Raw genomic sequence first — 12,460 nt, 5'->3', positions numbered from 1 at the left:
AAACAACAATACGGCGATAACCCATTTAGAGAATGACATGTTCATCCTTCAACTAAAATAATGGATTAAGGGTCCCATACACATTGCAGGGCATACATTGAATCTATTGTTCTCCAACATAGAATCCACCTTAGTTAAGGAGATCAAACCAGTCACATGAACTGACCATTCATTAATTAGCTTTTCATTCTCCCCACCCATGATACCAGCAAGAGAAACCAAACCCATACATGGAACCTATAGAGCCTGGAAATTAGTCACCCCTGACTCATTTCCTCTCCACTTCGCTCCTAACGATCTAGCAACACTGGGAACATTACCCACTAATAAAGGTGCAGTGAACCTTGAAACAGAGTTCAGTAATACGCTGGACCAATGTGCACCAAAACTCAAAAATCGATAAATAAGGTATCCGAAAAGTGGTATACAGTAGAATTTAAAGCACTGAAAAAAAAGTGCAAAACAATGGAACACAACTGGCGATTGTCCAGAACGGACCTGGATAAATCGGCGTATAGAACAGAACATAGGGGCTACACCCATGCGATTAAGAAGGCAAAAAGGGCATACTTTGCACAACAAATAAACGAGAACGCAAACTCTGCAAAAGAGTTATCTTAAATAGTGCACTAACTATGCAGACTTGTATGTCCCAAACTTTGCATCCCTCAGCAGAAAGTTGTGAATAAATCTGTGAATTTTTGTGGACAAAATAGGCACTATCTACTCGTCATTTAATACCATCACCCCAGTGAATTTCATCAACTGGGAAAGCAGGGACCCTCACCCCAACACCCTCGCACGTCTAGGCAGCTTTGTCCCTTTCACAGAAAAAGAGGTGGCTAAGGCAATGGGGGAAGTCGAATCGGGATCCCCTCTCGACCTCTGCCCACATTTTATTTTTTCACAACTCATACCTACCCTATGCCCCCATATTACACAGCTGTTTAACCAATCTCTGGAGACAGCAGTCTTCCCAGAGATTTGGAAACAAGCCATAGTGACCACCTTATTAAAAAAAGATAGGCTCAGATGTAAACAACCCAGCCAACTATAGGCCAATCTCCCAGCTCCCATATCTCTCCAAGGTACTGGAAAAACTAGTCAATAGACAGCTATATAACTATTTAGAACCTAATGAGTTGCTGGACCCCTCACAAACAGGTTTAAGGGCCACAAATAGCAAGGAGGCAACTCTCCTGGCTGTCCTAGATAACATAAGATCGTTATTGGACCAAGGAAAGGCAGTAGCCCTGATCCTGTTAGACCTGTCGGCAGCATTCGACATGGTCTCCCACCAAATCTTACTGGAAAATTTGCACGAAAAAGGGATACATGCAAAAGCCCTTCAATGGCTCAGTTCACTTCTGTGTAACAGAACTCAAATTGTGCAACTGGGTGCCTTCTCATCTACCCCAAAAAATCTCAGCTGCTGTGTCCGCAGAGAGCATCCCTGAGCCCCAAACGATTTAATGCCTATGTATCATCTTTGGCAAAAATTGGTACGAAATGGGACTTTTGGATTTGCTCCTATGCGGATGATACACAACTGACAATAGCCATCAGAAACAGGAGTAATGACACTAGAGCCAACCTCAACAACTGTCTCACTGAAATGGCAACTTGGATGTCAGTTCACTGCCTAAAGCTCAACGCTGAGAAATCCGAAATCCTGCTTCTCGGCGGAGCCAACCATATCTGGGATGCGTCAGGGTGGCCCCACTGTCTGGGCGTGGCCCCAGCACCAAAGCATTGTGTAAAAAATGTGGGCATCACCATTGATAACACCCTATCAATGCAGGACCACGTGCGATGGCAGAAGCTTCGCCACACTGAAACTCTTAAAAAGGTTTTTCTCCTGGATTCCATTGGAAAGCAGGGGGACTGTCACACAAGCCCTGCTTGTCAGCAGGCTAGACTATGGAAATCCACTTTTTGTTGGCATGCTAGAATACCTCTTCAAACGTCTGCAAGTGATACAAAATGCAGCGGCCAAACTGGTGTGCAACCAGGGCAGATACAGCTCCGTGACGGAATGCCTGAGGCAACTTTACTGGTTGCCTTTGCGCCAAAGAGCAAGATTTAAACTCTTAGGACATGCGCACAGGGCACTCCATCGTACTGGCCCCAAGATTCTCCAGAATAGAATCAAATTCTACGTCCCGCCCAGGTGCTTTAGGTAACGCTCGCAAGCGTTAGCGTAGACTAAAACAATCAATAGAAGCAGGGCAGGTGGACGCTCCTTTTCGCACCTTGCAGCGTCACACTGGAACGAGCTTCCGCTGCAACTACAGCTAATTGAAGACTATATGACATTCAGGAAGAAACTTAAACCTAACTATTTCCTTAGAATTGCTGCCACTGACCTTAATTGGACGAACTCAACAGATCACCCGCTACATTAGCGCCGTGATATACCAATGGAATGAATGTCGCTCTCTATAAATAAATATAAATAAATAAATACTTTTTAACATATTTATAAAAACAAAATTAATTTACTTTGTTTTTCAAATATTTTTTGTTGTTGTTGATATTTTGTTCGTTTTTTATTTTGAATTGACTGTAGTGGGGATAGTCATTTTTGTCCCTCCGCAATCCAACACTTTCCCTACTGTTGCACTCTCTGGAGTTGGAATAGTAATTTTTTTCAGCTTCGCTATCCAACACTTTCCCTACTGTTGCACTCGTTGGAATGGGAATAGTAATTTTTACCCCTCCGCTACCCAACACTTTCCTTACTGTTGCACTGACTGCAGTGGGAATAAGGATTTTTACCCGTTCGCTATCTGACACTTTCCCTCCTGTTGCACTCACTGGAGTGGGAATAGTAATTCTTAACTCTCCGCTATTCAACACTTTCCCTACTGTTGCATTGACTGGAGTGGGAACTTTAAGTTGGAATATTTTTTAAAAGTTTAATGATTTAATTAATAATAGAATGGTTTTTTAACATACATTTTATGTTATTGGTATATGTATATTTATATTTATTTGTTACATTTTTATATATTTTTTAAATTATAAAATACATTTAAATTAAAAGTTTGTTAATTGTTTTACAGTAAATATATATGATAATTATTATATATATGTGTTTAACTTTTTTAAGTTAAGTTTATTTGTTTTTTTTGTTAAAAACTATATTAAATCTATTTTTTTTTATTTAGGTTTATTATTGAAAGTTTATTATTTTATTTTATATATATATATAAAAAACGATATTTTTTACATCTACATTTATGTTACCTATATTTTTGTACTTACCGTTATAAATACAGGATCTCGATAATTTTTATATCTATATTTATGACTCGATATTGTGGTATGGGGATGTTTTGGGTGTCGATGTTTTGTCAGTGAACCATTTGGGGAAGAGCTAATGGGACATGCAGGTAGGCATCTTGTAAGTCTGTTTTTATAAGAAAATGCCCACTGTATATGGGAGTTTCATATGGGAGTTTCAGAGTGTTTATCTTGAAATTCATAGTGTGGATATACTGAATCAGCAATATCAAGTCTATCATCATTCTGAAGTCTCCTGACGCCTTTTGGCCAAGGAAACCCCTGGAGAAGCTTCCCAGGGCCTTCTCTGCTAAACGGACAGTGTACATACATTTGTTGACCTGCAGAAGAGATATATCATCCCAGATGGCTTCCATCTTTATCTTGTTCCTGGGCCAAAAGGTCTGCACAAAATACGGGTCTGAAAAATCTATGAAGTATCACTAAGAAACAAGCTGCTAAATACACATGTATGAAATCTCGCAATGTGTGATGACAAAACTGCAGATGACCTCCCCCTGGCCTCATAGAGGTTCTGGAATAGTCAAGACCTCAGTGTCTAATTACCTCGCCTAGCTGCTTGATTCGAAGAAGACCTGATTGATTCCCCTTAGGCTGGAAACAGCTCTTATTCTGGTAGAAGTCAGTCTTTATCCTCTGGTAATGCTCATTCTTCTTCCTGCTTCTTTTCCAAGAATTCTGTTTATGACAAAAATGATTAATATGCTTCTGGCTCTTAACTCCTTGAGTGCTCATGACGGCTCCCGGCCGTCATGAGTTACAGTAGGCGTATGCTCATGACGGCCGGGAGCCGTCCGAACGTTGCCGCTCCGCCCACGCGGTATTAATTCCCCGCTTGTGCGAGAGAAATAATCAGTGGGCGGCGTTCAGACAGCTCCCGGCCATCATGAGCACACACCCACCGTGATTTATGATGGCCGGGGGCCGTCCTGAGAACAGGAGCGCTACTCCCAACCCTGGCCCCTCTCGCACCGCGGCAGAATTTGCCCCGCGGCGAAGGGGTTAAAGGATTTAAGCTGAACTTCCGATCACTTACCATCAGAGAGTTTGATACCCAAGAAGGGAATTCTCAACAGGCAATTCTTTTGGCTGCTACCAGCTCCTAAGGTGCAAATGATGCCTGGTAGCAACTGAGCTTGCCAAAGCCATGGCTGAGGCTCGTAGGTTGTCAAACATAACATCCGACAGGAAATGGGCCTGGTTCTTCATTTTTCCCCATATCTGTGAGAAATTCTAACCAGATTGAATGCAGCATGAGAGAGGGAAATTAAAATTCCTTGACTAAGGATTGAGAGCCATACGTTTGTTTTTGGAGTTTTATATAGCTCGAACTAGACCCAAGGAATCGGGTATCAGAGCGCTTTACATGAGCACCAGTTTCATTACAGAAGAACACATTCATTTTTGGTAGGCACAGGGAGATTAAGTGATTTCCCCAGAATCGCAGGATGTTTTAGCATTGTTGCCGAGACTCGAACCCGGTTCCACAGCTTCGAGGTCGACTTCTCTAGCCACAAGGCAACATCCTCTCCCCCTATATCCAACTGATCCACACACTCAAAGCAAGACTAAGACCTGTATGAAGTCTCTTCCCAAGGCCCTTAACCTTCTTATCTACAGGGTTTAAGAGGACAAGGTTCTCTGTAAGAAGGGAGGGTTTACCCACTAAACACGCTACGAGGAGGTCCACCACCCTTCACTGAGGCTGTACTGTCTCTCCTTTAGCCAAAGGATCAAGTTTCCCCATGAAGATGGGAACTGAGACTCTGGCAGGGTCCTTCCATCCTCTCTTCAAGAGATTTTAAAAATCAGTAACCATAGACACTCTGGGAGCAGCGAGCCTTTGGAACTGACAAAACTGCTCCCCACTTGTACTTCAAGAATCCTCCTCCACAGGCAGCTGAAGATTGTGAGAGAGGTAGGAGACCACCGACTTCAGCTTCTCTATTAAAATATACTTCCGTCCATGAGCAGAAAGATCATCCAGAAAACCTACCACCTCTTTTATCATACTCTGGAGAAGCCCAGGAGGATGGAGAAAGAAGGAAGACCTGCCAGAGGACAGGAGAACCCAGAGGCAATGAATTCTTCTTGTAAAGAAAATCACGCGTCTCTAACAGGCAGCTCACAATCTTCTACAAATCCTTATCAGACACAGAGGAAAAACCAGAGCCCTGTCCCCTATTCTTGACTCAATGTAGGTATCTCTCAGTGAAAGGAGGAGAACTGTGTGTCTTCCTGATATGCTTCCCCATTGTAGCCGCAAGGAGGCACCGGTGAGATGGTCCACTTCAATACCCCCCTGGGCCCATCCCTGAGAGGCCCACCAATTGCCTGGTGAAAATTAAAAGACAAGCAAACATCCAGACGCCTAAGGTTTCTTTTAAAATAGAGACTCTATAAGCCTCTGTAGGTTTCCATTGGGCAGGGTTTACTCAAGGATGTACATTCCATCCAACACTCAGAGCCAAGGTTTCACCCTTTAAATGTCTTTAATTGCAAAAATGAAGTCTATGTTGTTTTAGTTGCTATGATGTCACTTTTTTCATATAATCCGTGTATTGTAATGGTTTAAAGGCATCACTATTGATGTAATTTTATGTCACCTTAGAACTTGAGCTTGTAAAATACCAGAGGGCCATCCTGTTCAGCTCTCTCTAGTTTTCATGCACTGTCACTTTCTTGCATCATCTATCCCCCTGGCTCTTGCAATGTAGCTGCTCAAAGGTTCATATCAGGATTATTTCTTTTACTTTTTTAACTGAAGATTTTATGATGTACTCTTTTGGTTGTGTATTAACCAAAATTAGGCTTATTTGACTTTGAACCATCTTTACTCGTCCCCTCCCTCACTCTCCTTCCTTCCTTTCCTCTTTCTTTTCTTCTTTTCAAGAGGAGCATATTAGAACTACAGCAGAGTAGAAAGGAAGCTGCAGCAGCCACAGGGACCACATATTCAGACACTGCCCCTCCGCTCTGCACTGAGAAGTAGGTTCTTCTACCTGGTGCCCTTGGCCATCAAGAAACTATCTAGACTGCAGCGTCACTATAATTAAAGGAACAGCGCTCACTGAAGCCGTTCATTCCCAAAAGAACAAAGACTACAGCATGAAACACAAGTAAGAGATGCAGCTTGCAGCCCGCCATCCCTCAGAGCCACAACAGGGGGCGAAGAGGAGTCTTGAACCCCCAGCCGCACTTCCACCACAGGGAGATTTAAACCAGCCCTTAACAAATGCGAGGAACAAAGTTTACCAAAATAAAATAGAAGGGTCCTACCACTGAACAATGTCTTCGATAGAGGGGTCTTAGTGCCCCCTGTAAAGCCCTACAGTCCTCAGGAAGTGACACGAGCGCAACAAAAGAACAGGGAGTGCTGGGAAAAGCACGGGTAAACAACTATGGGGCATATTCTCAAGACAGGAGATAAAATTATCGCCGCTTTAGCGGCAGAAAACTGTCGCTAAAACAGCGATAATGCGCTTGATAATATGCTCTATGGAATTCCAATTGAAGCTAATGTTAGATGTGAAGGGCATCTAACATGGGCTTTAATTGGGATTCGAACATTTCTCGGCAAAATGTCTGTAATGGACTCCCACACATCACCCACATTAAAATTAAATAATTAAGTTAAAAGAAAACGATGTTTAAAACAATCTATTAAAAAAATTATTCACGGTCATCAGAGCAAGACTCTCTGCAGATTAGAGCTGGCTCTATCAGGGGGCCCCCTGAAAGGCTGGGGCCCTGGGCCAGGGCCCACTTTGCCCATGCCTTAAAACGTCTCGAGCAGCACTGGAGAATGGGCACATTCTCTCATTAAGGGCCATATCAGCAACGGCCAGCGATAATTATCGCTGTCCGTGCTTAGCGATAATTTTCTTATCGCTGGCTATCTCTGCTTTTTATCGCCCTGGTAGCGCGTTATCATCAACGCGCTGCTCCAGGGCGATAAAAATTCCAGAGATAGCGATGTTATCGCCGTTTTACAGGGAACATCACTGGTTTACCAGCGATGTTCCCAGCAAAAGGGCGATAACGTATCAGCATAATCCACCACAATGTTGGGGATAGGTAAGTCTGCATTTTAGCAGACAATAGTTTTTGGAGAAACGTCTGCTAAAATGCTGGGGTAGCCTTGTAAATATCGCGATGTGAACATCAGCGATATTTGCAAGGTTGCCAATCCGGGGTACGCCCAGTGACGCCCACTTAGCATCTCATTGGAGATGCAAAGGGAGGCGGGGGGAAAAAGGGTGCTAATATGCGATTATGTAAATAGGGTGATAGTTTTATCTCCGCTTTTTTGGCTTTTTAAGCCACAAAAGCGGAGATAAAGCCCTTGTTAATATGCACCTAAGGGAGCAATGGGACGAGGAAGGAGAAGATGGGAAATGCAATGTTTCATTCTCGATTCATGTCCTTTCCTTGTAGAAGCAAATGAAAGCAGCACACAACTAATGAGCTTGTTGTTTTCTACAGTTACTTTAAAAGGCTGCGCAACGGCGGAATGGTGTAAAGCCCTATCCACAAGCATTGATTTCAAGTTCTTTGACTGCTGTCCTGATGACTTGTGCAACAATAAACCGGCGGAAGAGGCAAATCCCTACGTCTAGTCCATACAGGCATCAGATTTGGAGCAGACGGCGAGAGTTGAACAAGTTGGTCTCCGTGTTTAACTCAAGCGGGCGATATGTTTCCGCCTCATGTCAAGATTACAACTCTCTAGTTTTCTTGGTTAAGAAATTACGTTAGTGAATAAGTATTGTGATAACAAGAGCTCTCTGTCGTCGTTTTTTCTGTAATTCGTATTATTTCTGGCATTTCCATTTCTGTGGGATGGAAAGAGTTATAAAGCTGATAAAGGTTTATCTTGTCTTCAAAAATACATCTAGCATGTTTCTTCAAAGATCCCCAGCTTGTTTTATTCAGATTTGCCAGTTCCAATACTGTCATTTTGAATGATGATGATTCTTCTGCACTTCTTTTCTGCTTCTTCTCTCTTACACTTTTAACTCTTGAAAGTTCTTTTTGTCTGTGCAGCTGCTTAGACAATGTGGGACTTGTATTTTCCCCAAAGTACTTTCATTAACTCAGCTTTTGTGATTAAACTCTCATTGTTAACGTGCAAAGAAAGTCATGGTCTTGATTCAGAGTCTCTGTGCATTATAGCGTGGTTGGATGCGTGGGGAATGTAAGAATGTGTCAATGGATGGATAAGTATCTAACTGAGAGCCGGGTGAGTGAGGGCATGAATGAGTTTATGGATGAATTCTCAAAGAAGTGACTGCATGGATGCATGGTGGATGACAGTACTAACTAAAAATTGATGCATGGATTAGTGAGATTAAGGACAACCTCAGACAGCAGTGTGTTATAAAAATACTCAAAATTACCAATATTATGTTAGTTCAATAATTATAGAACGACAGGGCACCAAAGTACCAAGAATGCCCACAATATATTAAGAATGACTACCATGATGCATGGGCAAGCATATGTTAGAGGTGAGCAACACTGCCAAGAATGCCCCCAGTTTGCCAAGAATTATCACAATTACATGTTCAGATTTGTCCCATCACTCAGGAATGCTTCATGTATGGTCAGGCTTGCTCCATCACTCATTATTCATAACAGAATTCTTAGATTCCCCCATTACTCAGTAACCATTATTGCATGTAGATGTTCGCCCCACACATATTTAACCTTGAATGAATGCTGAGATTTGGACTCGCAAACCTAGAGCATCTGTTCAGATTCACACCAGCATTAGTGCTATTGGAAGTGTCATTATCTTGTACGGTACCGCAGTTCACATTGTTAATCCCTGAGATAAATAATGGGCAAGGATAGGATGTGGTTGTTAGTTAAGGTTTGGAGGAGTAGGAGATTCACCATAAATTGGCAGGACTCAAGCCCAACAACCTGTGGCTCCCTTGCCTCACTTTAAGTTGGGCTTATTTATGAGAGCCCTGCTACACTTTTATACCATGTAAAGTGGTTCATGCTTGATAAAGGGCTCTCCTAAAGATTTATGAACCCATGTAAAGCCGTCCTCATAAATCATGAGTAAGGCAATGTAGAGCAAATCGCTGCATCACCTTACTCTGCACCTGGGAGGAGTTCCACGGGCATTGCAGTGAGTTTTCTCATGCAACACCCAAGGAATTTGACACTGCCCCAGATTTACAAACTGATGTGAACGTGGGGAAGCGTCAAATCCATTTGCCTCTCAAGGTGAGGCATAACAAGTAGAAATATGTTAATTTCTCCTCAGTTATTCCTCTTTCCACGTGAGCTGCATTCTGCAGCACACACAAAGAGTGGAAAACGCTTTGTAGGAATGTTTTTTTAGGAAGGTGCCTCTTTCTGCCAAAAAACAATCCTGACCAAGAAAGAGGTCCTGCATTCTTTCCCATCAGGTAATTGGGCTTGATCATCCAGTACGGGGATTTTTGGCAGAACACACACAACCTAGATGCTTAGATTAGGGTACGCATAGTAGGAGTAATCCAGATTTGTATATATTTTTTTATGTAAGCTTGCATATATATATTGTTGTTTCAGTACAATGGTGGAACTTTTTATTCTGTTCACTGTCCTGATACTTCTAATAATTTTAATTTGCTACTGTCTATTGATCATAGCAGCACATATATTTTATACAAGAATCGTGTTGGTTCAATAAACATTGAAAACATACCTCTGTGAATTCTGTATATATTTCTCTAAGAGAAAGAGAGCACGAGTGACTGAGCAAAAGGGTTCTAGATCTGTTACCAGGAATCCTGAGGGATCAGGGTTGTCACGTTCAGTGGAGGTCAGAACCATCTGCTACCTGTCTAGGTTTGGTGGTGCTTATGGGGGCACTGTGAGCTAGCTGGCCTATATGGCAACATATCCAGAAGGGTTGCTCGGAATCAGTCTGGCACGATCCCGACGTTTATGCAGTCCACAAATGCGTGGTTCCTACTGCCTACGTTGACGCTAGGCTGCCAAAACGGCGCCAGCGCATGCAGAAAGTCCAGGAATGCACTGTATTGTTTAAATAAGGAGCTTTCCTGCCCTTTCACTTTGGTGTAGGGCAGGGCAGCAAGGTGCCCTTCACCAAAATGCCATAAATGAGGCCCCGTTTTCCGAACTCTAAGCTTCAGCTGGTTCTGCCATCAGAAATCTTTACCCACCAGTTCATCTGCCACACTGTCATCAGTGTGTGAGCATCTGTCCGATTTAGAGCAGACTTTCTGGCTTTTATTCGTCCTGATTGGGACCACCATGCAGGATCCAGGTAAAAAAAAATAAACAAAGTCAGCAATGCAAAGGATATAAGAGGCACTTTGTTACGTCCCCTTTCAGGTACCATGGCACCCAGTCCTGTAGGCAGGCAGTTAAGCTTTGCTTCAACCCTGTTGAGGTTCAGCTTAACTGTTGGCTCACAAAATTCTTTGAGACGGCAACCGAGAGACTCAAAAACTTGTCGTACACTGAAGTCTGTAAAAAATAAGGTTACAATGGCATCTGAAGGGACCCGCTATAAGTGAGTAATAGCACTTTACAGTTGCAGCGTCACTTTAACGTACTGCCTATAGGTTCAGAAAATGCATTTTATATGTTAAATGAACTTAGTAGTTTCCTATAGTTGCATTAGCATTTTAAATTAATGACACCCACCAGCTTAGATCAACGTACTTGGTTATGCTGTGTCATGCTGCATTTAAACCAAGGGAAGTTATTATTAGCTCAGCTCTCTCTGAAGTATAAGGATTTATTTTCATTGTCTTGCAGAACGGCACATTGTACAAACTGGCAATATTTTATTGATGAACTTTTATCGTTGTTTTTATGTTTATATTAATTGTGTATAAGGAAATCTTGTTGTTATGTATTTGCAAAGATTTAAATTAATCAAGCAAAATAAATATTACCTTACCTTACCAATGCACAGGGAGAATACTTCTTGAGAATTAGGGATTCTTTTTTGTTTCTCAGAAACAACGCCTTGTTTTTAAGTTTTGCTTCTGTGCTGTAAAAAGAGTTACTCTTTTAGCTTCCATGATTTCAGAAGCCAACTATACTTAAATGCTCCTATAGAAGTACTGGGTTTTTCGGAACCCAGCGGTGCCAGGGAACACACCCGAAGACTTCGAGTTCTTCCTGTGTCAGACTACAGAAACACAGAGTCTTCTAGGTGAATTCAAAGATCGTATTTATTGGCTGCAGCCAGTAACAGATATCCTAGAAGTACAACACGGTGTATATTCTCAGGAGACTGCTCGCTTACAAAAACCAGTCTTCTCTTTTTATACAAAATATTATGCTTTAGGCAAGACCGCCCTTATTTCACAGTTATCCATTCACATATTTTCACTACAAAGAAAAAGCAGAGTCATGATGACAAGCCCATATTTCAGTTTGTCCAGCCCTCAATCAATTACCCGGCAAGGCTTAGTACTTTCATCAGATATCGGTGGACCCCCAATAAAAACGGGCACCTCCTCCTCGTAAAGCAAGTCATAAAGAAGGAAACAGGGGCAGGTGTGTAGAAGATTAGGCATGGTTTGTGTGGGATGAAAAGGTTTCGTGATGCGTTGGGCCTTGATACCAATCTCATTCGGCCACTGGGAAAGGAACTGGCCGAACAGGTTTGACCCCAGGCAATGGAATCAGTTTGCCCAGGTCACAGAGGAGTCAGTGTGCGTGTCCTTCAGATCCATGCATGGTTTTAGTCCTTGGCCTATGTGAGGGCAACCATAAAATGGCTGCCGTTTTAAAATGGAACCCGAGGGTTCAGGACGGAAACTCTGATTTCGGGTGATTTTGTCACTCGAATATGACGCAAATGCTTGTGACTAGTATTCCAGTCATTCTCGGTCTGCTGATACCAAAATCGTCATGATAGAACCACATTAAAAACATGGTTCCGAAATTTACAGTACCACAGACCCTCCTTTTGCCCTTACATAGGCAATAACCTATACTCACGCTTAATCTGAGTCCAGATCAATATCCATAAAATCGTGGAGATGTTGCTGTAGCATCATCCTATTACTTAGCTCATCCCTCGATACAGGTTTCCTTACACACGATGTAGCACAGATGCCACATAATGCAGGAGCACACTGTACACACAGACAGAGCAGGAAAAGAATGG

At 42.4% G+C, this 12,460-nt stretch overlaps 1 long non-coding RNA gene across 1 annotated transcript in view; it reads left to right on the top strand.

The window, feature by feature from the left end:
* Window positions 1-8,445, top strand: part of LOC146844062 (uncharacterized) — a 157,976-nt gene extending 149,531 nt beyond the window's left edge. The window contains exon 4 of the long non-coding RNA XR_014981125.1: window positions 7,792-8,445. This is a non-coding gene — a long non-coding RNA (uncharacterized LOC146844062). The remainder of the gene's footprint in view (window positions 1-7,791) is intronic.
* Window positions 8,446-12,460: the final 4,015 nt, after the last annotated feature.

The sequence above is a fragment of the Triturus cristatus genome, chromosome 4_1 (genome assembly GCF_964204655.1).
Source record: "Triturus cristatus chromosome 4_1, aTriCri1.1, whole genome shotgun sequence".
Lineage (NCBI taxonomy): Eukaryota > Metazoa > Chordata > Amphibia > Caudata > Salamandridae > Triturus > Triturus cristatus.
The sequence above is the reverse complement of the archived record's forward strand: the minus strand, read 5'-3'. Positions and strand labels throughout refer to the sequence as shown.